At 41.9% G+C, this 27,563-nt stretch overlaps 1 protein-coding gene and 1 long non-coding RNA gene across 3 annotated transcripts in view; one reads left to right on the plus strand and one right to left on the minus strand.

Annotated features, from left to right (window-relative positions):
- Positions 1 to 2,649: 2,649 nt before the first annotated feature.
- LOC107385934 (uncharacterized) lies at positions 2,650 to 3,862 on the minus strand. The gene is made up of 2 exons (XR_008559259.2): positions 2,820 to 3,862; positions 2,650 to 2,747 (listed from the first exon to the last, which is right to left on the minus strand). It is a non-coding gene; the product is annotated as an uncharacterized lncRNA (long non-coding RNA).
- A 1,995-nt stretch (positions 3,863 to 5,857) lies between these two features.
- The window catches only part of rap1gapb (RAP1 GTPase activating protein b), a 126,657-nt gene continuing 104,951 nt past the window's right edge, over positions 5,858 to 27,563 (plus strand). For both annotated transcript variants that reach the window (XM_054731766.2, XM_054731783.2), the window contains exon 1: positions 5,858 to 5,987. The gene's annotated coding sequence lies outside the window, so the exon portion shown is untranslated. The remainder of the gene's footprint in view (positions 5,988 to 27,563) is intronic.

Genomic DNA, 27,563 nt, shown 5'->3' on the forward strand with positions numbered 1-27,563 from the left:
CGAGACCATATTTAGGTTTGAGGGTTGGAGTAAAGTGCTTTTCATTAGAATACATTAAAATACACAACAGATGCTCAGCTGCTGCTGGCTGTCATGCATTTTAAACAGTAGGCAGAGGTTTTTCCTTCCAAGTCTCGTCATATTTAAAAACAATGAATCATTTTCAATTCAATGGAGCCACATTGGCCGGGAAAAAAGAGTTGAGCTTCTGGTACACAGGCGCCTGATTAGCAGCACCTGAGAACTTGGACCCTGTTTTCTGCTCTGAGTACATTACACTGTAAATTCTAACAAGTTAAGTTTACTTGAAAAATATTGAGGAAACCCATTACCTTGGGAAAAGTAAGTAAACAAACTTAATTGTGGAAAGTATTGATAAACTATTATATGCAAGTGAGCTGTACTTGTTTAAAAGTATAGATAACTTAATAAAACTCAGTAAAGATAGACGCAAATCAAGTTAATACAACTTAAATACTTTGAGTCACAATACCTTAAAAATATTATGTCAAGAAAAGTGGGCATTAACAAGTTAAGTTTACTTGAAAATATTGAGGAAACAGATTTCCTTCAAGTAACCAAATTCAATTGTAGTAAGCATTAATAAATTTTTACATGTGAATGAGTCATACTTTTATGAAGTTGAGACAACTCAATAAATCTCAGTATAGTTAAATTCAAATCAAGTTGTACAACTTAAATACTTTGAGTCACAATAACTTAATATTCAGCCAAGATTAGTGGGTGTTACTTAAAATTTGGTATACATTACACTTAAGATATCTTAGTGTCAAGGACTTCAATAAAGTTGACAAAACTCAAAAATATGTTCTTAATATACTATAACAATATAAGTGAGCAGTATTTGATCCTGAATAAAATGCACTTACTGGTAATGTACCTTAGTTCAGCAAAATAAAAAATAATTTGCCAAATTACATTATAAAATCTTAGGTACATTTTTTATTTAAGTACTTTAAAGAACAATAAACATGTTCATTCTGAAAAGTGACCAACAATCTTCAAGTTTGGCTGAACAATGCAGAAGGGGGAAACAAATAAAAACATAATGTTATTCCACTGCTACAGTGAAATATTCTTAAATGAAATTTTTAGTGAAGGCAATCTCTGTTGCGCCACAATACTTTCAATAGTTTGTCAAATTTGACATAAAAAATGCTCACATACTGAAATAATCGTTCTTAGTCATACGTTACCATCCAGCACAAAATCAGTCGTATGGTCAAATTTCTCAAAAATGAAAACATGTCATTTTCTGAAAGGGCATTGATTAAGCTTTTCAAAAATGGTTAGCTTTTTGTAATAGGACAAAAATTGACCAATATATGGACAAAAGAAGGTCCTAGTCAGACCAGTCTATAGACTGGTCTGACTAGGACCCAGGTCAGAGGGCAGCGTCAAACTGGTGAAGAGGAGGAGGTGTCGGGCTGTTGTATGGTTCCCCCACAACCTCTATTTATGAAGTGATTTGATTATTTACATGTCCTGTGCATGTCCTATTTACACGTCCTGTTTCTTCAGGCTTCAACCAGTTCAATCCAGTATGTGACACCATAATGGCAGAATAAATTTCTGGAATTAGACTAGCTGTGATGAGGGTTTTTCTAGAGTACAATGCACAAAATCTCAGCTGCACAAAAAGATTTTCCTCAAATTCATCTAAAGTTGAACGAAACAGGCTTTCAAACCAAGAATAGAATAGAAAATCCCTTTATTTGGAATGGGAAACACAAATGAAAAACTGCAAATGCAATAGCGAGTGTGTGGGGTTAGGGTTAAATATAATTTCATCACTATTTCCTTCTTTTATTGCTCTTCATATCCTGCCAATGGAGGGATGCATTAGAATCCAATATGGTGGCTTATGTGTAAGTTTACTGTCAGCACCCACACAGGTTATATGGTGTGAGAACTTGTTTAGGGGGGACATCGTATGGATGACATTTGTCCAGCCTATTTCTCATCTATGAGTAGAAAAATGTAATTCAGGCAAAGAAATTTATATATCCATTCAGAGCCGACTGAAGGCAACTTTTGACATTTCTTTAAAAACCCAGCGTGGCCCGAGTGACATGAGCGTCATCAGCTGATGATGTGTACTGACTCATAGTGAGTGCATGAATAAAACATGTTATCTTTTAATGTCACATGGTCCTTCTGAAAGGTAATGGGTCCAAGCACAGGTCAAAGTGTATAAATGCATATAGCTGAAGCCCTGCCCACTGTTTTAAATGCCCTGACTAATGACTGTGCTGATGTTTGACTGACTGCATTATTCTCAGAGACTTTTGCAATATTCAAACTCAAATTGCATCAGCGGGTTGAACCACAAGAGAAGCAAGCATGCACTCACAGCAGTTTAAATCGGAAAGATTAGTTTTTTTCCAGCAGCTTCGCAGTCTTGATTTAATTTAGCACGTTCTATAATTTGTAGAATTATTGAATGAGATTGAATGAGATTATTTTCTCTAAAATCTATTTGTGGGCAAGATGAAGATGGATAGTAACGGGTAATTCAGCAATGCTGAGCTGCTTTGACTTTTTGCACCAGGAGGGCCATTAAGCAGTGATGTATAAGTGTCATGATGGGTGGTAATTTCTTAACCCACATGAAGAATCACTCAGGGATAAGGTAAGAGATAATAAAATCTTTATTTTATAAAGAAAACAAAGCGAAAACTGAGGGCGCTGATCCAAACGGGACAGGAAACGAGGCAACTCCGACTCTAAGAAGAACGGTGAGAGTGATTAGAAACTGAGAACCAGGAGATGAATAATCATGAGAGGAACGGGCTTACTGAGTTGAGCAGGACTAGGGGCAGGAGGGAGAGGCAAGTCAGGTTGATGCAGGGAGGAGATGGTCGCTGGAGGAGATGCTGGATCCAGGAAGGCAGGTGAGCGGTGGAGAGCAGGAGGCCAGGGAAGCTGAACGACGCTTGTGATAAATCACACCTCAGGCAGGTGGAGGGAATCCAGGGCTGGTACAGACAAGAATGCAGAGCTGGGTTAGTTCAGGTAAACAAGTCTTAAAGTCAAGGCACAGATAAGGCCGTGGCTAGATGTACCCAACAGTAGAGTATCAACCGGCATTGAGGTGTGGCAGCACCGCTCCTTAAATCCTCTGGCCAGGCTGATGGTAATTAGCTGCAGCTGCTGCTGCTAATCCCCAACACACTCACCTGCAAACAAGGGAAAATAGCAGCAGAAGCAGAGAGAAGGCAGAACCATGACAATAACCCCGGCTTTCCACAGCAGCCGTCAGCAGCACGTTACTGCAGCAGCACGTCATAGCTGCTGATAGGAACGGCTGTGGTCAACAGAACCTTTTCCACAGGAGCCGTCAGCAGCGCGAGTCGGCCGCGTCTCAGGAGCAGCATGTCGCGGCCTTTACGCGCCGGTTCTATTTCCTACGCGCGACGCCTCTGAAACGGGTCAAGTTCGACATTTTTGGGGAAGGAAAGACAGGAAATCGGACGCGGAAATGGAGAGAAGCTCCCGAGATTTTCAGAATAAAGAACGTACTGCCTTCCGGTCGCTTTACTTTAAAAAAGGTTACTAACTGTGCGGCCCCGTGAGAAGTTATCACCTAGCTAGCGGTCTCCTTTGTTTTTCAGGTCCGTATTGGCGATTATAAAACGGACAGAATATAAAAACACAAACATTTTGGAGCCATGTTGTAGTTTTCTCCTGCTTGTTGTTGTGTTTACTGACGAAGTCACTCGTGTGACTTCGTGCCCTGTCGGTGACGGCTGCTCCTCTGCTGCGTCGCGTCTCGTGGGAAGGGCCAAGCAGCAGCTAGACGTGCTGCTGCAGTAACGTGCTGCTGACGGCTCCCGTGGAAACCCGGGGTAAGGGTGTTAGCCTAGACATCTAGACAAACTGATGCTCTGCAAGTCGTTCTAGCCACCCTCCTTAGGAGCCTCAGCAGGCCCGACCAGTCTTGTGAATTGCCAATCAGAGCGCTCTATCCGTTCAGTGGGCCAAGAAGAGGTTCGGTGGGCAGGATGTTACTGCAACTGAGGGATAAAACAAAGATGGCGACTGCTTGTTTGAAACGCTTTGGCACCATTCTTGGACCACTAACCCCGGGTTTCCACGGGAGCCGTCAGCAGCACGTTACTGCAGCAGCACGTCAAGCTGCTGCTTGGCCCTTCCCACGAGACGCGAAGCAGCAGGGGAGCAGCTGTCCCCGACAGAGCATGAAGTCACACGAGTGACCGTCAGTAAACACAACAAGAACAAGCAGGAGAAATTTACAACATGGTTTTTGTTTTATGTTCTGTCCGTTTTATAATCGCCAATACGGACCTGAAAAACAAAGGAGACCGCTAGCTAGGTGATAACTTCTCACGGGGCCGCACAGTTAGTAACTTTTTTTAAAAGTAAAGCAATCAGAAGGAAGTACGTTTCTTTATTCTGAAAATCTCTGGAGCTTCGCTCCATTTCCGCGTCTGATTTCCTGTCTTTCCTTCCCCAAAAATGTCGAACTTGACCCGTTTCAGAGGCGTCGCGCGTAGAAAATAGAACCGGCACGTAAAGGCCGCGACATGCTGCTCCTGAGACGCGGCCGACTCGCGCTGCTGACGGCTCTGGTGGAAAAGGTTCTGTTGACCACAGCGGTTCCTATCAGCAGCTATGACGTGCTGCTGCAGTAACGTGCTGCTGACGGCTCCTGTGGAAAGCCGGGGTTAGACTTGAGATTGTCTTTGGGTCAAGAGCAGATAAGGTACTTAAGTCTTTTAATCAGAAGAAATTATGTATTAGCATCTTCTTCATGGTGTATGGCAGACTGTCCCGTTGACAGACATCTGTAGCGGTGAGCATGTCACATTGTTTGTTGTCCAACGACATGCAGAGACAGTTTGAAAGACAACTGTAGATTCCACCCCATGACCGAGCTCTGTCTATGGGTCGTGGCCAGATTATAGATTCACAAATAGGGTGGCTTGCCTGGCTATAAATGTGTTTCATGTATAAATACAATAAAATGATTTTTTTGCATGCTTTCATTTACATAACTTTGTTGCAAGTGTTTATGTTTTGCCCGGCATCTCACGTGCCACTAAATGACCAAACAGCAGGGTGAAACACTGATGGATTAAGGCTATTCAATAATATTTTCCAGAGCTATAAAAATGACTAAAGTTATTCCACGATTAAGAAGTAGAAACAGTATTTTACATAGCGCCTCTCAAGATAAAAATCACTAGGCTCTTTTTATTAGACATAGGGAGTTAACAGCTGAAGGTCGAGAATAACTCAATTCAAATCTTTTAAAAATGTTCATTGCAGTCCTTTAGATATTTTAGTTCCAACATGTGTTCACTCCTGCACACTTTTATGCATCATTCCATGATTTCAGCCTTTATGTGGCTTTGTGCACCTGAACACCAGATCAGCCTGAAGAAGAAATAAACACAACTATGCCAGACATGAGCTGAGACAGAAAAGATGGATGAAACTTTGAAGCTTTGAGGGTTAATAATGCTAGTTTATCTGAATTAAAACACAGCTGCATCATTGATTTGTCCCCACAAAAAACAAAAGATGCTTTGAAAACCTGTTTTTTTTTCTTGCAGTGCAGTCACAAAGGTGAAGAGGGAGGCAAACAGTGAACATGAGTGTTTACTACATGCACAATGATCAGTGAGCTGCAGCATCACTGGGAGAGGGGGAGGCAGCCCATTGGACGGCAGGGAGGGATGGTCACGTGACGGTGACAGCATGTGCGCTTTAAAAGAAAGAAAATACACATTTGAGCATCAGATGGGAGGATCGAGGACAACGCTCGTGGTTGCTCTTCAGCTCTCGTCTCGCTTAAAAAAATAAAAATAAAAATATCCAGCTTTGCGGAACCAGAACTCATCCGGTCCTTCCAGAACCACCAGCACCTTTGTTGCGTTGCTCTCCATCCCAGCAGAGAGGAGGACACGCGTCGGACTGAGATGCGCGGATAATTCTCAAAGGTGAGAAATGAGAACTTTTCCTGCACAGCTGATGCTTGTTTGTTCATAATTATGAGGCGGTCTCGCGCTGCTCCACTTGGCTGAAAACCATTTACTGAATGAGCTGATATTGTATTAATGTTTAATGAATCACATGCGTGACCATGAGTGCAGCTGCAGAGAGAGAGAGAGAGAGGGGGGTGGGGGTGCAACAGAAACATTGGGTATTTCAGCTGGAGGACTTGAGCTGCAGCTTTTAATTTCATATGTGAGTAATTCATTTGAGCACAGAGAAACCAGGCAGTTTTCTATTTAAATGCACGAGGAATGCAGTTTATTTTAGTTAGGCAGCAGCACTGGAATGGAGGAAGCTCAACTTTCTACCAGTAAACTTATAAAATATTATAGATGTTTGTGTTTCACCAACACATCTGAGTAGATTTAGCCATTCACTGATCAGGACAACGTGTTGGTCTAATGAGAACGGTTCTGGAGAAAGTTGAGGTCAGGACCCCCAATGAGGGTCACAAAGTTGTGGGTGTAGAGCTTAAAGGGGATAGACGTGACCAACACAGTGGCTTTTGTTGCTTTTAAAGGTGTGGAATTCTGAAAAAACATTCTTGTCACTGAGTCATGCAGGCCGAACATGAAAATAGTCTCCTGCACCCATCTCCTGCATTAGCTTCTGAACAGCCCAAGACTCTAGGATTAGAAAATCCTGACAGATCTACGTCACACTGCCATTTAACATTCATGGACTCGCCCATCTTGACTCACGACGGGAAGGCTGTTGTTGGTTTAGCGTCCAGGAAACAGTATCCAACGTCTCGGCTAGAAGCTAACTGTTAGCATTAGTAACTCCACTACACAGCAGAACTCCTCCAGGCTTGTGTTATTTGTGGAGATAAAACGTCAACGTGGCAAGTCAGTGGTAGTCGTGTTGCATGTTATCAAATCCGAGGCGAGACGTCCAAATATCAGGAAATAAGACTCCAAATCCTGCCATGCTGTGCCCCTCTGCTGCAGCAGACTTGCTTCTGGGTTATTTTTGCCCTGAGTACAGCTTGCAAGACATTAATTCCTACCAGAGACCACTGCAAATATATTGATTAAACAAATGTTATGTGGTTGACTTTTGTTTATGTTTTACCTGCATGGTCCACCATCAGCTAAGTGGTATCCACTTGCATGTTTTCATCGCCTTTTGAATAGCTTTTATATTCAAATAGCTGGTGACGCTGATCTCACACGGAGCATTAACAGAAAATCAAAGTCTGGCATCTCTTTGTTCCGGTTTTCACATTCTGCTCACATGATCAGTCTGAATTTGCCCCTCTGGACAAACAGTTTTACACCACAGCTGCATATTTACTAGAGATTATAGGCCATGTCCGCTTTTGTCCTGCTTTAAATATTGACTATTATTAGCAGATTGGCTATAAGGAGCTGGACATGTGAGGAGAGATGCTGAAGGCTGAAGAGCTGCAACATTCAAGAATAATTTCCATCAAAGCGAAGCTGCAAAGACGACACTCTCACTCTGTGCTCTGATGTTTAAAGTGACACGGATGTGCAGGTTAAGGTTGTACTTGATTGTGATCAACATTTACTGACACACACCTCGTGTGTAATGTGCATGAATCAGGGGGAAAGGTGCCAGTTGTTGCTGACACCCTGGAGGGGTTCTTGCATTATTCATGGGCGGTGTCAATTTATTTTCTGTTCTCTTTTGCTCGTATGGATGATGTTTCTGATGGTGCAGTAGATGCTGAACAAGCCTGGAAGACAAGATGGAAGTGATATAGTTATGCTTGACTTTAAATAAACACGTCAAACAGTGGTGCACACCAGCAGTCCCAAAGCTCAGGTTTCAGATGCTCACTTCCATGTCCACCCGATAAAATCTTGGCTTGGAAATAATTCAGGATTCAAAATTGAGCTTCTAGAGCACAGCTGGCTTCTATGATTCTTCTTCATGTGAGATTTCGAAAATAATTAGTGTTTTTTAATGATTTGAACGTAAAGCAACATGCTGCACGCATCAGGGGCTTTGAACACATTACTACGTTAGCCCCAGCCTGTCAGATAAAGTCAGCGTCTCTGAACATGAGTCTGTTCTTATGACCAACAGGTGACCTATCTCGAATCACACATCCAGGCACAAATCGTACTCACATCCATGCTCACGTGTCCCCTCCACAAACTCATGAGTGTCAATTTGATTTGTGGGTTTGACTCACGCTGCGCGGATCAGACAAGATCTTGGTTTCTTTCACTCAGTCAGCTGGGTGAGGGAATGACAAACGATGAAACGAAAGGAAATTTTTAGACGAACATTCTTGGCAGGATTTGTGTCAGAGACAGCAGCGCCAGGAAGGTCAGCTTAATTTTTTCTAAGTTCCAACACAGCGGACCGGCGACTGTGATGCTGCAAGTGCGATATTCTGGGCACAGGGGGTGATAGGGACTGGGTGGCCTCTCCTTAACCCTGCAAAGCTGGGGTGTCAAACTCCAGTCCTCTTGGGCTGGTTCTGCATCTTTTTGTTGTTTACCTAACACAGTTGATTCACCTGTGCAGCAGCTCACCCAGCTCTGCAGAAGCCTGTTAATCACCTGCTGATTGAAATCAGGTGTGTTGAAACAGGGAAAACACTAAAACATGTGGGATAGCAGCAGAGCCGGATTAACGCAAAGGCAAAGTAGGCACGTGCCTAGGGCCTGATTGGCTGGATGGGGCCCAGACAGAGGAACAAAATTATAAATAAATAAATTAAAAATTAAATGTACAAATGTCCTATGATAGAATTTGTAGCTAGGACTCCAATCTACAATTTGTTTAAATAATTTATCAATTAACTAAAAATAGTGACAATGTTTATCTTAACCATAGACCGTTTCATTGGCTACGTCACACCTCTGGGGTCCACGGACAAGTATACGCGTCTTTTGAACAGGTCTGATTTGGGACGCTGTAGCAGCAAGACTCCGCCTCCCTGAGTTTCGGTTTCAATTCGGCTTTAAAAAGGAGATTATAAACTACACCCCAGTTTTTAAATTGTGTTAATAGGCAACGTAAAAGCGGAGTTATACTAAACTAAAAAATGACCTATTTTTAGACAATCTGATAACTTGTCAAAACAGCGGTTTAGTAATCTGTGAGCGGGAATGTGCTTGTGAACATTAAAAACCCACAAAAACACGAGATCCTTTTGCTGTTGGTGGAAGTCTCACATATTCAGCTGACAAAAAGTATTATGTAGCTGAGAGAGAGAAAGGAAGGCTGCACGAGTAACGAGATGTGCGCAAAAAGGAGCCGCTTCGCGGGGAAAGGAGTGGCGCGAACGGAGTAACAACAAACAATTAGACAGATATTGACGGTAAACTTTGTATTTTGGAGCGATCCGGACAGATATATTGTCTCTGCAGTTTAGTATGCTTTTACTAGGCTTATATAAAGGATGATGAGAAGGATAAATGTCCACCAGGCAGTTCAGATAGTACGGCTGTTTTTAGAACTGGAAGCAGAGGAAGTGGACGGAGACTCGCAGCCGGAGTCTGAGGCAAATAGCGAGGATGTTGATGACGATGTGGCAAATCCATCCTTCCTCATAGAAGAGTTGGGTCATGATGAGGTAGAGGATGAAGGCAGAGATCCAGCTCCTCAGAGATCCAACAAGAGGAGTGGGCGGCGCCGCGCAGCTGTCAGATCTCGGCGTGAGACGGAGCCACTCTTCTCTCTCCAAAATCCATGTATATTATTGCCAAATTAATAAATAAGTATAAATTCAGATAGTCCAGGTTGTCCTGAAATTAATGATACCCCATAAGGCAATATTTATTGTTTTTATTAGAAAATACAAAAGACAAACCAAAATGAGTCAAAAACGGTGATTTACACTCTGGATCCCAGAGAGCTAATAATTTTTTTAAATTAGTTATTTGCTATATTTAGTCATATTTTTTATAAATGTACAGTCTAGATTACCAGTCTAAATGATAAAAAACCTTTGTCATAAATGTTTGTTGGTTTCACAGTAAAATAAACAACTTTTTTCCTATTCAGATTTTATGTTTTTGAGTGATTTAAGGTCTAACATGCAACCCCTTTATGTCCAAATATAAAAAATAAGCATAGATTCATAAAGTCCAGGTTGTGCTGAAAAGATTGATACCACATAAGGTAGTGGTTATGGTTTTTATTTTGGAAATACAAAGGAAAACTGACGGCAAATTACACCCTGGACCCCAGAGGGTTAAGGCGCCACCCAATGAAGGACGTCAGAGAAGCGGTCAGAGTCAGAGCGGGACACAACAAAGCTAGCAGGTGTTTTTGAGTTGGCTAACTTTCACGATGCTTTCGGGTGTGGCAAAACGTAAAAAAAAAAAAATGAAGAGGAACTAAAGAAGAGACAGCGGGGGGCCTTACAGAAGTTTCTGTCGGGCTGCTCGGGCAGCCGTCCGACAGCTGTGAACATGCTCGAGTCAGCAGAGCCAGAGGCCGGGCCCGAGCAAGACCCGGAGGAGACACAACCCGAAGACGCAGTGGAAGATGCGGCGGAAGACGATGTAGCGCCAACGCCGTCAACATCAGCGCCTTCACAGAAGGACAAACTGGAAGAACAGCAGCCAGCCAGAAGTGAGCCTAATATAGTCTTATAGGAGCCTCTAGACCCAGACAGGGTATTAACAACTAGCTACCCATCTGATCCTGCAAAGTGGTACCAAACTGATGAGTACTTTGCACTAAACTATCCCTCTCACAATATTGGATATTCTTCTGCATCACAGAGGAAATCTGGAGACATAGACTGAAGCTTAACCAAGGAACATTTCTTTAGACGTGTTTCTGCTGTGACTGAGGCCATGTGATGCTGGAAGGCTGAAGATTATCCCGGAGTAGATAATGCTAAATGGTTTCCTTGGTAAGTGTTGCTGGTTTTATTAATTATTTGTCAAATAATTTTATTAATGTTCAAATAGCAAAACAATAAGTTCACACTCAGAAAATTGACACAGAATTTCTGATTCAGCAGAGGCAACAGCCTACAACACATGACTTATTTTGGCATACAAACAACCAATTTGTAACCAAAAACTAGGCTATGTAAAATGTGAATGAACTTTTATAAGTAAATTTTGTAAGTTTCAGATTTCAATTCATTACATAACATCGATGGAGGGTGTGTGTGTGTGTGTGTGTGTGTGTGGGGGGGGGGGGGGGGGGGGGGGGCTAAAAATGCAGCCTGCCTAGTGTAGTCCATTTATTTAATCCGGCTCTGGATAGCAGCCCTCGAGGACTGGAGTTGGACACCTGTGCTGTGAAGGGTCATTGTAGCACACACTGGCTCAAGAAAATTATTTAAAAATATATTTTGTGATTCTTCTTCTTCCTCTCCCTGTGAGACTGGTGGGGCGGCGCCCCAGCGCCCCTTATAGACAAGCCGCCACTGCGTCTATATTGCTTACATTTATGTGTAAGAGGCTGAGAAAAGCTTTGAATGAACCAAAACCTAAATATTCAATATGCATGCCAGTGACTAATCATGTTGATCACAATTTAAGATGACAGCTGGCAAATCTGAATTCACAATAAAAAATAAGATCACAGTTGGATTCAATAAATCACAGAAAGCTTAGCAGTCTGGGGTTTGTGCCGGGGCGGTGGATGACACATTCCTTATGGTCTATAATTGTAAAAACTCTAATCTGCATGCCTGCTCTGAGGCATGGCTGATTACAGGGTTGGCTGCTATTGTTTCACCATAAAACTAGATCATCTTTTCCTTCCAAAACAAAATGCAGAGCCTGTTATTTGTAGCTTGACAACCAAAAACTTCTAATTACAGAGTTAGGAGTTTTAATTATTGGTATTTGTTCTAAATGGCTTTTATTCTGATATGTTCACAGCTCATGAGATGTTTTCTGTGCACACTTTGGTATAATTTTAGGTGGTTTCTTTTGCTCCTCTGAGTTTTTTTCTCTGCTCAGCTGTGGCTCATCTGATGCCCTCTCACCTGTGTTCATTCTTCAATGACTAAGTTTCTCAGTGGTTCAGTGCTGCGCACTGTGTTTGTTTTTGATTTAAAAGGCTTGAATTCCACTAGTTATATGGATTCTTTAGGTACTTTAGACTCTCTTGGATCCCAAAACTGGTCTTGAATGACTTTTCTTCCATGATTGGACAACTGAAGTACAAAAGAGAGGTGTCTGCTAAAGCAGTTTGAATGAACTACTGCACTCCCCTTCTGCAACTTAATGGTGTGTTTCTAAAAAGTAATGTATTACACCTGACTGATTGCATTTTAATACAAAACAAAGGAAAACCCTGCCTTTGAGTTATTAGCTGGGCGATGAATACATTTATCATATGATCACAGCTGAGCTTCAGAGGGCAGGTTTGGAGTCTAATATTGTGACATTTGCCTCTGATTGGCTAACAGCAACATGACTTTACCAATGACTCTGTTTGGTCTGCAACATTTTTGTTTTATCGCCATAAATAACACAAGCCTGGAGGAGCTTCTGCCACGTGGTGGAGTTGCTAACGCTAATGGTTAGCTTAAACTAGCCGACACATTCTCTGCTGTTTTCTGGATGCTAAACCAACAACAACCTTCCCTTGTCACGAGTCAAGATGGGTGAGTCCATGGGTGTTTCTCAATGTCAAGGCGCCTGGCCTTGCAAGACATCGCCTTGCAAGGCCAGGCGCCTTGCTTACGAGGACACTGTCCTTCATTGGTCAAAAAAACAAAACAAACAAACAAACAAAAAAACGGTTAAATGGAACAGACTAGCATCACGTGACCGTGGCTTCCATGGCGGTGTAGCGTGATGAAGGCTCTCTGATTGGTGCCAAAGGTCACATTTGCCCAGCTGGGTCAAACAGTAATTTTTGAATCCACAGATTAACCCAAGGAGCCACAATGTCTGCTCAAGATAATAACATCATATCTGCTGTTCCGTCCCAAGAAGGACACTTCAAGCCACGATGATAATAAATAGATAATAATTAATAAATTCATTGATTTTATTACTGTTTAATATAATCATCCTAACATGATCACTTTGCTCATTATAAAGGTATTTTAATTACATGAAATTGATTATTATGCTTTGGGTAATAATAATTATTATTATTATGATTAAAGATGTGTTCAGCAAAGACAAACTTGACCTTATTCAGCTAATACAGAGTTCAGATAAACAATAACTGCATCACATGTTTTTGACGCATGAGCAAGCTTTCTTCCGGAGAGAAAGTGGGAGGGGTTCTGAGAGTTTTGGTAAAACTAACCATCACAGATTCAAGTTCAGTTCTGAAACCAACGTCAGCCTGAAGAGACGGGATGGCCGCCCAGACCCTCTGCCAAGCTGTTCTGTCACGCCAACAAGAATAGCCAAAGAATAAACGGAACCGTAAACCAGCTAACGAAAGACTCTACCAGAGTCATTGATTTCTGAAGTTAAGTTAAAGACGAGAATGTTCATCTGCCAAACGTTTCATACACCGAGTGACCCAAGAAGACATCCCAGGACTGATCTGGTCGTGCTAGAGGTTTTTCTACCAACCTCGTGCCTGGAGGAAACCCATCTCCACCTGGACACTTCGGATCCAAACGGGGGTCTTCTGATTGGGTGAGGTAGACCTCGACAGAATGTGTTTGATGTTATTTCTCTCAAAATAACTCAGTTATCCGTAAAACATCATTTTCACCCAGAACGCTTTCATTCTCTCTGAAAGAAACCTTCTGAGAACTTCATTCACGCATCCAAAACTCATCATTCTCATTTTTAACTCCATTCAGTCACAGGTTTGTTTTTAAACAAGTAATATCAAAACTGTTAAAGATTGTCATTGAAGTTGCCATCCATGAACTGTCATTTTATAATTGTCGTTTTCAAATCTTTCGTTTAAAATTGTTAGTAATAAAATTTCTTCATTTTTAAACTTGCCTCATTATTGAAACGAAACACAGAAAAGGGTTGCATTTCCATTTATCGAATGAAAAGAATCTTACTGAATTTTCTGTTAAATTAGTGTCTTAAATTAAGTATTAATCCGTAAATTAATCATAGACCAAGCTCAATGGTGTATGATCTTCTATCGCTTATATTAATATTTTATATTGATATATGATAGAAGCTTCATATATTAACTAGTTTGTGTCATCCTAGTTTTAGCATTGAATAGCACAGTGTTAGAGCTGTGTGTGCGAAATTTTCACCCCATTACAGCGGTCATGTAACGTTACGCGAGATAACCTTATATTTTATATGTATTAGTTTCAAGTTACTACCCGCTAGCCACCGAAGCTGCAACTACTAAGCAACTAACCATTCATAGATAACTTCTTTGGATCTAAAAAAAAAATAAAACATTTTAAGTTAGTTGACTTACTTTGAAACTTGAAATTTGTCCCCGAAGTAGCTGCCAACTTCTGATCCACCATCCTTTTGAAAATCCCGCTCTGTATTCTGGGTAATTTTTGGCCAAGGCTAGGCTGCAAGACACCTCCCATGTATCCTTGCTCAGCTAGCTAAACGGCTAACACACGGAGAACTCACGCCATGGTAGAACATGAACATTGGAACACGCCTTGGTGGTTCCTGGTGACATATCTCCTAGGCAACCGGGGCGGGGCCAAGACATCAAAGCGAGGTTCCTTGGCATTGAGAAACAAGATGTGTGAGTCCATGAATGTTAAGTGACAGTGTGACGTAGATCTGTCAAGCTTTTGTAATCCTAGAGTTTCACAGACTATTTTCTATCAGATGATAATGCAGGAGATAGATGTAGGAGACTATTTTCATGTTCAGCCTGCATGAAACACTCAGAATAAACAATTATAATCAAAAATAAGACTTAAGTTTGTTTTTCAGTGTTCCACACCTTTAAGCTGCCAAGTGGGAGCTATTACACTTTGAGTTGCTTTTCTAACGACCAACCTCTTTTTAGAAAAGAGAGAGAACAAAAATTATCAGTCAAAGGTCACACCAAGATTCCTGACAAAAGGTTTGGTGTGAGAAGCAAGCTGACCAAGAATTTCAGTCTGGGAATCAGCTTGTCGGAGCACAGATAGCGATGAGCAAGTATGGAGAAATTTTGTACTTAATAATGTTGTATTTAATACACAAAGTGAAGTTAATGAGGCAGATAATGAATCCCAAACCTGAGGAAAAAGAAGACAGAGCTGTCCAAAAGGTCCAAACAGTAGTTCCTATGGCTCTGGATTGATCTGCTTCTTCAGAGCTATTTATTTCTCGGATCACTTGACTCAAATTCTTCACAGCTTTTCTGGACATTACCTGTTGTACCAACTCTGAACTGTCTTTGTTCTGCATTTCCTGGAAGAGGAGAGTGGATAATGGATGGTTCTTGGAACTGTTGAAAAGTCAGAGGGCTGGAGAGAGTTTACCGATAAGAGTCAGATCTCTCTGGGGCTGATGGCCGATGCCGGCAGCTCATTTGCCCCCATTACTCATGCAGCATTAAGACCCTGGCTCGGCCCCAGCTGTAATTAAGTACTGTAACGACAGTCACCTCCAATTACACGCACACACACACACACACACACACACACACACACACACACACACACACACACACACACACAAGCACGCACACACACAGCAAGGGCACCGGGGGGGGGGGGGGTGTTGGACAACAGTAGGCGTGAGCAGAAGCGCTAACTGAAAATAATTGAACAGAGGAGGAGCGGACAGCGCACGAATTTTGTGAACAATCCACTTTGCGGTGCTTTGCAGCTGGTGTGTTCCGTGCATCAAGTTCTCCTCTGATGTGGCATTCTGCTAGTTCACCTGGAAACACCTCCACACCTGAACGATCTGGTCCTCCTCTGCTACCAGCTGCTTAAAGTCAAGCAGCTGTTATGTGATTTGTTCAGCCTGCTACTGTACATTTGCAGCCTCCTTCTCATCTGCCTGAACTCTTTTTTTTCTTTTTTAGTAAAAACAAATAACGTTTATGTGTTCTATAGGTTGTCTTATGGCAGGGCTGACATTTGGACTGATTTAAATTGGCTCCTGTGAACCCAGTAAGATTTCATTAAGTTGACATGATTTTCTTTAAATATTGATCTTTTTCTTTCACATAAGTCTATGGATCTCACTGGCTTGCTGGAAAAGGTCAAAGGACCCTACACTTGAACCCTTTTAGCCTCAGCCGAAGCAGGTTCGGGTTCATCCAAAACATTTTCATTAGAGAAAACAGCACTGCAGATGAAACCAGAGACTTAACATCTCAACCTTACCCGGTTGGCTGTAATAAAATCCAGGCCACAGTCAAAGGGCTGTAGTGAAGATGCAATATGAAGACATAATCAATTCTAGCATGGGGGAGTCTCAAGCCATGCACATCGCTCACAAGCCTGCAGGAGAAATGAGTCAGAGCTCATAACTGTGATGACCTGTTTGCCTTCATTTCTGTGCATTCCTACAAACATTCCCAACTTCTCCGTGTATGCCCTGTTTTCCTGTCACATAAAAACACATTTGGAATCACTTTTCCAATAATTCTTGTTGATTTTGGCTTTTTGAAATGCAAATCTTCTGGTGTTTTTAAGGTTAAATCAGCAAATTCACTGTACTTGGTGGGAAATGTGGTCTTAGCAAAAAACCAGAAAAAGTACAACTGAAAATTTCTATTCATTTTGACTCACTGGTTGCAGTTAAAAGTGCTCACTGCCTTCACACACAGCAAACAATAGTAGAATTTGTGCATGCGTGTCCAAAGGGAGAGTCATTTCTTACAATCCATTCAGTGGCACGCCCCCTTCCGCACAGAGAGCATGTTGGTGTAAAATGTCAGTAAGATAAGCAACTTCGCCTTGCTGCTCCCCAGAGACAAGGAGACGGGAATAACAGTTTGAGTGAGGAAGAGTGTGTGCACTGCAGTCTCACTGCAGAAGGTGGATCTGTACTTGCAGACGTGCAGTATTAGAAAGATGCAAGTTGAGAGACCACAGCAATTTCTGCACATTATATTTAAAGATGCCGTCTGAGATTTTTTGCCACATTGCTCGAAATGCTCTCCACATCCCAATGGCAGCCAAAACATTTCTTAAAATAAGTATTCATTTGAATTGCCTCTGAAATGTACAATTATAGAAAAACCTCATCAAATCCAGAGCTGACCCCTAGCTGTACTACTGGCTCATAACTAGGGATGCTACGATCCAGTCACGTGACCAGAAACCAGGGCTGGTCATGTGATTTTCATAAGATTGCAATCAAGTGGGAACGTTTGGGTTTAACCTTATAAAACAACAAACATGACCTTTTAAATTTATCCTGAGGCAAATATTTTCAAACCATAACATGAAGCTGTTAGCTTGCAGGCTAATTTCTTCAGTTTGGACATATTTTAAACTAGATAAGGAATTTAATGCTACAGCCATTTGTAATGTGTGCATCCTGGGTGTTTCATGTGGTGGAAAGGCTTGTCACTTCAGATGTCACCAAAAGAACTCATTTATCGTTTCGTCACTGGTGCCCCTTTCGCTACTCATCATTGTTATCTGTACTCGCTTGTTGTAATGCGCTTTGGGGTGTTCTAGGACTCTAGAAGGTGCTGTATCAAATACAAGTTATTAATCAAATAAAAAATATAATCAGAACATCCTTACTCATAACCCATCCATCCATTTTCAAAACCTGCTTATCTACGCAGGGTCGCGGGGGGCTGGTGCCTATCTCCAGCAATCTTTGGGCAAACAGGTGGGGCACACCCTGGACAGACTGCCAGTCTCTCTAATCCTAACAAATCCATCAAATGGCTCCTTGAATGTTTGTTCTTGATTCAGAGCAGCGAACTAGGAACCTAGCAGACCTGATGTCATAGACAGAATGTCCCGTTCTGTTTGCGAATTTCATCTAAGGAGTCGTTTCACATGTTCTGTTCAGTTCTTGTCAGGAAACGTTTAGAAGACGGAGTTATTGCATTGCACAATTCCCAACTCTGCTGCTGGTCATGCTTTTGCCTTATGTTTCAATTTTAACTGAGACATAATTATTTTTTACTGCCTTTTTACTATTATTTTATGTTTACTACTGTTTTTATTTACTAATCCTTCCAGGGCTGTAACTGTAACTGAGATCAGAGAAACAAATATCGTTCCATCTGATGTTTGACCAGTGTTGACATTTTTGAATCCTCTCAACTGTAGGTTTGTTGGTAGCAGACTTTCCCTAGTATGTCAGTGCCACTGAGCTTTTGTGAATTAGCTTGCTAACTAGTGTGTGTGTGTGTGTGTGTGTGTGTGTGTGTGTGTGTGTGTGTGTGTGTGTGTGTGTGTGTTTTACCATGTTCTCTTGATTAAACGGCTTGTTTCAAGAACACATTCTGCACTATTAATGTTTTAGTCTCTTAATAGTCTTTTATGTGCCAGCAAGCTCTGATCCAGCAATCGGTTCATTATGCAAAGTTTAAGAATTCAAAGATTTTTATCAAATGTTTTCACAATTTTTATCTGTCTTTTAATTTGACCCCATTTTTGTTTTTGATAGAAAGTGACGTATGAGTGTTGACATGCAAGCCAATGTAGTTTTCTTCAAGATGAGTTTAAAAAAACATACAAAAATCAATTAAACCACAAATACATTTGATAGAAATGTCTTGACCTGTGGAACTAAATCCTATTAAAGACAGAAATGTACTTGTTTGTCTAAAAATGGAGCATTATTATCTCTGATTGTGTCACAGACTACTTCAGTTTCTGTGTTCCTAGTATAGATTGTTTACTGCTTTCTTTGGGTGACCATCAGTCATTGATTGGTCTAAAATAGAAAAAAGCAGCCTTCAGTGGTGGTGACAGGGTCAAATCATTCCAGAAGGAACTGAAGTCAAAGATATAGGAAGGGGAAACAGGCCCGTGAAGGAAGGATGAGGTGAAACAGGTGTGGACTGGCATGAGAAAAATCCCAGATCTGACAGCCCCACCTGTCAGTTTGTCACCTGCGGCCCGCAGCCCCCACTCTAACTTTTTCAACTCTTCTATCACTTCCTACTGCAGTCACAATCCATTTGGTAGAGGCCAGGAAACGGCTTTATCCGCTGATCCAAGGGAAGGCAGCTGGGCCTGGCTTCAGTGCTCCGGACCTGCTCCAGGCAGCTGTGTGAGATGGTGGCATATCTGTTCCACCTGATCCTGCTGCTTCAGAAATAACCTCTTTGTGGAAAGTACCCTGTCTATTCCCTGTACCCAAAAAAGAAGCAACAGAACAGAAAAACAAAATTAAGTGGTTCTCTTGCATTTGCATCTAAAAACCTCACAGCTTGGTCCAAAACCAACGATAGGAACATCTGGTTGTCGGTGTCGCTGAACTACCGCTCTTCTGCAGTTCCCTGGGTCCCCCAATCATCACACACTCATGTATTTAGCAACAGAACACTACTGGTGTGGGAGGTTCTCCACTCAATAACATCAAAGGAGACACCGCCGGCTGCTACCACTTCAGCTTTGGGACAAACTACCAGAGACCCAAAAAGAAAGACACTTGCAGAAAACAAAAGACGTTTGGACCAAGAAAACTGCAACTGGTGTTTAGCGCTCTCCCATTTACGGTGGCAATGTGCATTACCACATCAGGGTGACGTGGCCTAGTGATGATAGCTGATGGGAGGGGTGAGAGTCATGTGACTGTATTTGTAAGATTGTTTTGCAAATTTGCCATTGCAGCTTTACATTACAGTTTAGTTTAAAATCTAATCAAAGCTAATTTGAAATCCTGGTTTTTGCAGACATAGATCATTGTTTAGTTGTCTAATCCCAAAGCATTTTTTCTGATACAACCCAGATGGTTTTTAAAACAAGGTGGGAGACCTACCTTTAGGATTTGGCATTTACTGTCTGTTAGCGTTTATCTGTTCTTAATGTGTTTTATTTAGTGCTTCTGCTTTTTTTCAGTTTTATTGTAAAGCGCCTTGGTGGCATATCTTATGGCACCAAGGCGCTTTACAAAGAAAAATTGAGTGGAGTTGAGAGACTGATAAACACTGAACTGACCTGGACCTTTGTGAAACATCTAGAGTGTAGTACACAGCAATCAGCCTGCATTATAGTTGATAGACGTGTTAATAGGACTTGGTACACCTAACTAAAGCAGCATGGACTTAGGACGTTTCTAGCCATGCAGCGGGACTGTGCATGGTTTAGAGGACTAGAAGAGGCAGTGAATTTGGATTCAACCATAATAGCCTCTTAGCCACCAGGCTGTAAATCCGGTCTTCTTCTATTTGAAGAGACAGCAATAACCTGCCTCCTGTTTTACAGCCTCTGACAAGTTTTAGAAACCATTAAGCATTTTTGTCCCGGGGTGCAACTCCAAAAGTTTCAGAGATCTAGAATAACTTTTGAAAAATCAGTTTATGTATAAAACCAACAATGTAAAAACATGATTTTTGTCTTGTTTATCTGTGCCTGTGGAACCCTGTCTGCTTCACATGTTTGCTCGGCCCCTGCCTGAGAGGTGCATATTGTGTCCACCACAACAGAGAGAAGGCTCACCGAGCTGGTAATTGCTGGTGAGCAATACCGTAGACGTGTTGAAGGCAATTCTGTTTTTCAAGGTCATGAAGGAGGTGAAGAAAAAGCTTCTTCCTACCATTGCATCTTCATCTACAAAGTCAGGTTAAAAAGGAAGAGTGACATTTATGTTCATGTTTTGTGATTCATTTACATTAAAAGAGCCAGATTGTGCTATTTTAAATATTCGAGAGCAAAGTTAGGCACAAATCATGATAAAATACTACTGTTAGAACTATTGAGATGTCATTTATCTTAAACAGTAGGTGTTTTTTTTGTCAGCCTGAATTTGTCAAGCCATCTGATGTGTTGGTAGTCAAGTGGTTAAGCACCTGTCTTTTGTGTCATTTTGTCATGTGCCCATACCAGTTCGACTCCCAGTGTGGGCAGTAATTTTTTTAGCTAGCTGAAGCAAACTTATTTTATTTATATTTGAGTTTTATTCATTATTTTCTGCAAAATATTTTGTGTCTCTCCTCCTTGAGCTGGGGAGCTGCTGACGTCAACTGGGGCTATAGTCGGACGGTGGAAGGAGTACTTTGAGGAGCTCCTCAATCCCACCTACGTGCATTCTGAGGAGGAACCAGAGCCGGGAGACCTGGGGATGGACTGTCCAATATTGGGGGCAGAAGTTGCTGAGGTAGTCAAACAACTACACAGCCGCGGAGCCCCGTTGCGGATGGCATTCGTCCTGGGTATCTCAAGGCTATGGATGTTGTAGGGCTGTCGTGGTTGACACGTCTCTGCAACATTGCGTGGTCATCGGGTGCAGGTCCTGTGGAGTAGCAGACTGGGGTGGCGGTCCCCATTGTTAAGAAGGGTGACCTGACGGTGTGTTCCAACTATAGGGGGATCACACACCTCAGCCTCCCTGGAAAGGTCTACTCCAAGGTACTGGAGAGGAGGGTCCAATCGATAGTTGAATCTCAGATTGAGGAGGAGCAATGTGGTTTTCATCCTGGCCGTGGAACTGTGGACCAGCTCTATACCCTTGCAAGGGTGATGGAGGGGGCATGGGAGTTTGCCCAACCAATCCACATGTGTTTTGTGGATTTGGAGAAGGCTTATGACCGTGTCCCCAGGGGCACCCTGTGGGGGACGCTCCAGGAGTATGGGGTGGGTGGCTTTCTGTTAAGGGCCATTCAGTCCCTTTACCAGAGGAGTGTGAGTTTGGTCCGCATAGCCGGTAGTAGGTCGGACCTGTTCCCGGTGAGGGTTGGACTCCGCCAGGGCTGCCCTTTGTCACTGGTTCTGTTCATTACCTTTATGGACAGAATTTCTAGGTGCAGCCGTGGTGTGGAGTGTGTTGAGTTTGGTGGCAGGAGAATCTCGTCTCTGCTTTTTGCGGATGATGTGGTCTTCCTAGCTTCATCCAGCTCTGACCTTCAGCTCTTGTTGGGTAGATTCACGGCCGAGTATGAAGCGGCTGGGATGAGGATCAGCACCTCCAAATCTGAGACCATGGTTCTCGACCGGAAAAGGCTGGCTTGCCAAATCCGGGTTGGAGGAGAGGTCCTACCTCAAGTGGAGGAGTTTAAGTGTATCAGGGTCTTGTTCACGAGTGAGGGTAGGAGGGATCGGGAGATCGACAGGCGGATTGATTCAGCATCTGCAGTGATGCGGACGCTGAGCCGATCTGTCGTGGTGAAGAGGGAGCTGAGCCAGAAAGCCAGGCTCTCGATTTACCGGTCGATCTACGTCCCAATCCTCACCTATGGTCATGAGCTTTGGGTAATGACCGAAAGAACGAGATCGCGGATACAAGCGGCCGAAATGAGTTTCCTCCGTAGGGTGGCCAGGCTCAGCCTTAGAGATAGGGTGAGGAACTCAGACATTTGGGAGAGACTTGGAGTAGAACTACTTCTCCTCAGGATCGAAAGGAGTCAGTTGAGGTGGTTTGGGCATCTGGTCAGGATGCCTCCTGGACACCTCCCTGGGGAGGTGTTTCGGGCATGTCCTGCTGGCCGGAGGCCCCCGGGTTGACCCAGGACACGTTGGAGAGGTTACATCTCCAATCTGCTATGGGAACGCCTTGGGGTCCTGCTGGAGGAGCTGGTGGAGGTAGCCGGGGGGAGGACAGTCTGGAGCTCCCTAGTTGGGATGCTGCCCCCCCGACCCGGACCCGGATAAGCGGAGGAAGACGACAACGACGATTTTGTGTCTCTAAAGATCTTTGAATTTGGTTATTTCCAAGCAGCATTTTAGCTGATTTACTCTGCTCACACCACGTGGGCTCACACTGGCTAAATGAGCAAAGAAAGTTAAAAAATCATATTAGTCCTTAATTTTTTTTAATAGTTTACCAATAAAGGGTTGAAAACATAATAGTGGCAAGTGTAGCTAAAAGAGATGAAAAAACTTACTGCTGCAACCCGGAGGTAAGCCTGCACACCAGTCTGGCACTCTAACCACTGGACTCTTGAGTCTATTACAAAACAAGTTGCCTAACACATTTATCCTGTACGCGCGTCTTTGTAGACAGCATGCATGGTTTTTACGATGGTGTTTTGTCCACGATGCAGAAGTCATTCATCAGAATTTCCAGGTTTCAGAAAAGAGACCACTAGCAGGGGAAGGAGAAATATCTGAAGATGCAAGTAGTTTTCATTTAGTATTTTCAGAATTTTGCAAAGTAAAACTCTAAATTTGCAGCTGATACAGACAAAGGCATGAATGCAACCAAAAACAGGTTTGAGGGTTGTTTTAATGAGGAATTAATATCACACGGTAAAAAGCTCAAAAAATTGGATTTTCCATGTTATGGCTCCTTTAATCTTTAAATAAATGCCACTTAGATGAAGACCATTTCATAGATTTTTTGGGAATTATAGAATCTGTTGCTGTGAGGGACACTATTAACCTTATCGTAATTAATGAGGGCAGCAGGAGGGGTCACACAATGATTGCCTCAGGCTTGAATGCAAAGCTCAGTACATTTACTAAATTTAGATTCAGACTCATGGTTACAGAATTAGATATCTTCCTCATAATTGAATTATTTTGATTGGAAAAAGACTCAAATTTGGACAATCTTGAGCTTTGGGAGCTGAAATATACAAAATAAACACGTTCAACATGTTTTCTGTTCTGTGCATAAGCTGAAGGTCAGAATCCATTTAGTCCAAAGTTTCCTGGAGCTGTTTTCTTTGTATTTGCTTCCCTCAGGCGCCAATTTTTTGTTTCCACGAACGTTTAAACGGTGGAGACTTTGTTTACTTCAGCATGCTCTGTATTTTCATGTCCTACCTTCTGGCTGCTCATTGTTCCTTTCACTCATCCTCCAAATGTTTTTCATGCCTGCAGCTCTCAGGGACATCTGCCCTTGCCAGCCGCTTCAGCGTGTTGTATTTCCTTAATTGTTACATTTCTGCCAGTCTTCAGGGAGGGGGTGTGAGACAACGCATGCCATCAAAAATTCACAAGAAACCCCTTAATTTCTAATTAGGAAATAAAGCTTGTTCACAAATTAGTTCTCAGTTTTATCAAATGAAGACTCTACTGTTTCTTTGCACAGTAAACTTTTTCCGTGAGTAGCCTGAGGTGGCGGCGATTTCGGGTGCTCTCTTGATCCTCGTCCTCCGCCCTGATTCGATCTGTTTTTCTGTTTGAGAGGGATGAAAGCGGCGCTGCTAACTGAGTCTGTGTGAGTGATGCTCTTTGTGCCTCGGTGTAGGAGGTGCTTTTCATGGAGAGGTTTACAGATGGCTTTTATTTGTGTCAGAACTTTATGAACAGTAAACTGCTCTGACCCCAGCGGCTCGGTCTCTGCAGGCTAACTCATTTTTTACTGAGAGAAGCTAAGAGCTGAAAAAAATAAACTATTTGCTTTATTCTACTGCTGTCGGAGAGTTTTATGCAAAGTAAGAGAGAACTACCTCAAACTCTGGACATTCTGAGACACCCTCTCATTCTGTGAATTTCAGACACAAAAGGCTTAGGTCTGACAATAGACGGTGAACATGACCTTCCTTCATCGTGAGCCTTGAAACATCCTCCCTGACTGAGTTCCAAAGAAAATATATTCGACTTTGCATAAATGTTTTTTTCTTCCCATTAAAGCTCTCAGTGCTAGTGATTAAAGAATGCTAATAAAACAAATATGAAGCAAAGTCACTCAGCAGAGCAAAAGGTAGTGTTGACTTAATGCAGAGTAACAGTAAAGGCTAGAAATCAGAAATGTATCCGGATTGCCGAAGGCGAAATCCAATACAACGAAGCCATTTCACTAAACGCCAGCGGTGCGAGGCTGCTAGAACACACAGAGGTGTGCTGACACGATGGGAATATTTCTGCTTTTATTGACCAATCCAGCTACTTCAGCATTTATGAAAACATTTAAACCAGATGCAAAGAGTCAGGTTTCTAAATTTAATCCAAAGTGTGTTGAAAAATCTCCTCACCTCGAGAACATAATGAGGTCATGTTCTACTAAGTTCTGGTTTTATTGATCTGTCTTTTCATTGATGACTTTACACTTATTATTTATTGTTTTCATTGACCTTTTCTTGGTTATCTACCTGACTTGTTAGCTTTAAAGGGGAAACAGGCGAGTTTTGACTTGCTTTTATCTCCCCCAAGTGTCCTTTCTAGTCTCCTCGCTGTGCATTCGTCTTTAACACCTTAAAAATGTGTTGCAAGTGGAATAATCTGGCCATAGGGGATGGGTGGCCTTTCATTAACCCTGTAAAGGGTCTTTTTTGCACATATTGGTTAAAAAAATATAAAAAAATACAAAAAGTTGGAAAGTATCCCTTTAATCAGGTTTTGGTGTCCAAATGCATCCTGCTTTGTTATTAATTTATTCATTTTCTTTATTTAATCTGGGTTTCTTTTGCACCAGATAAGGAAACTAAATATTCACGAGTTCATTGTGATTCAGTTCATGTTGTATGAGAAATAAAATTCTGTTCCTCTAATTGACATTGTTACAGCCTCTGTCGACTGAATTCAGCACCCTCCTTCTTTATTTGCTTCTTAGCTGAAAAGGTAAATCAAGATAACTCCAGAGAGTAATCATCCACTCTCCCTGTTAATTAGGATTATTGAGCCCATCAGATATTCTCGTGATGATGGCGATGGTGCAAATGACTTCATAATTTGAAAGCTGACTCTGAGCAAAGGCAATAGTTTTAGGAATATGAATTATGACGTAGAGCGCTCTTTAAAATGTATTAGCATTAAAGTGACAGTGTGTATTTTTCCTGGCAATAGGGGGCAGTAGATACCTAAATTGTTGCAAGTAAGAAAACAACGTGGGCTACATTGATAATTGGAAAACTTTTTGGGGAAAACCTGGTCTGATGCGGAGAGACGGCATCCATCCCTCTTTGGATGGAGCAGCTCTTCATTCTAGGAATATGGCCAGTTTTATTTGTCCTCCATGACAACCCAGGGTCCAGACCAGGAAGCAGAGTCGTAGTTTAACACACCCCTCTGCAGCTTCTGTACTGTTACCCACCCACTACCCCATAGAGACAGTGTCCTGCCCTCAGCCAAAACCACACAGATTAAATATCAGGCTTAATAAAGCAAATCATGGAAATCTCATAAATATTAAAACAAATTCAGCTGAGCAGAAAACTAGAAAAATTAAATGTGGGTTATTGAGCATTAGATCTATTTTTCTAAGACTTTGTTAGTTAATGACTTGATTTGTGATAATCAGATTTCTTTGCTCTCTCTCACAGAATCCTGGCTGCAGCAAAAGGACTTTGTTAGTTTAAATGAGTCGACTCCTTCTAATTATTTAAATCATCATATTGCTCGAAGTACAGAGCGAGGAGGACGAGTAACAACCATTTTTCATTCAGACCTATTAATCAATCCCTTACCAAATAATAGTTACAGTTCTTTTGAACATCTTATTCTTAGTTTTCCTAATCCAGATTGCAAAACTGTGAAACCACTCTTGTTTGTAGTTTTATATCGTCCACCAGGCCCGTACTCTGAGTTGTTGGATCAGATCTCTGATTTTTTTTATCAGATTTGGTGCTAAATACTGATAAGGTCATTGTAGTGGGGGATTTTAATATTCATGTGGACATTGAAAATGATAGCCTCAATGTAGCCTTTAGTAATATCTTAGACTCGATTGGTTTTACCCAAAGAATACATAGCTCCACCCACTCCTGCCATCATACATTAGACCTTGTGCTGACTTATGGCATAGAGTGTGAGAAAATAACAATATTTCCACTAAATCCATTCCTCTCAGACCACTTTTTGACAACGTTTGAGTTTTTTATAACTGAGTTCTTGCAACATGAAAGTAAATTTCACTATAGTCTGTCTCTATCTGACAACGCTGTTGCTTCTTTTAAATAGACTGTTCCATCTTTACTGTCCTCAGCATCTCAGAGGAACGTATCAGAGGGCAACATTTTTATTTCTAGCCCTTCACAAATTGATGCTTTAGTTCATAATGTTACTTCCTCTTTACGTGTGGCATTAGATGATGTTGCCCCTTTAAAAAAGAAGGTAATTAGGGACAGGAAGCTGGCTCCCTGGTTTAATTCTCATTTACGAACTTTAAAACGAAACTTTAGAAAATTGGAGAGAATATGGCACTCTACACACCAGGAGGAGTCCTACTTATCCTGGAAAAAATAGTCTTGTGCTTTATAAAAAATAAGCTTCAACAAGCTAGAACTGCATAATTTCAGCACTAATTGAGGAGAATGAGAATAATCCAAAATTTCTTTTCAGTACAGTTGCCAAACTTACACAGAATCGTAGCTCAGAACCATCTATTCCCTTAGCCCTCAGCAGCAACCACTTAATGGGATTTTTCACAAGTAAAATTAATTCTATTAGAAACAAAATCTTTAGCATCCTCCTTAATGCGATTTCTTCTTCCTCAGTAAGTGAGGCAGCGTCTGAGGTATCTGTAGAACCTCATCTGTGTTTGAACCATTTTGATCCAGTTGAGCTTTCAGAGTTATCAAAAATATTAGCTTCATCTAAACCTTCAACTTGCATTTTAGATCCAATCCCAACCAAATTATTTAAAGATGCTTTTCCTTTGGTTACTGCCCCCTTTCTAGATATAATCAAT

Source organism: Nothobranchius furzeri, chromosome 3 (assembly GCF_043380555.1).
Source record: "Nothobranchius furzeri strain GRZ-AD chromosome 3, NfurGRZ-RIMD1, whole genome shotgun sequence".
In the NCBI taxonomy this organism is placed as follows: Eukaryota; Metazoa; Chordata; class Actinopteri; order Cyprinodontiformes; family Nothobranchiidae; genus Nothobranchius; species Nothobranchius furzeri.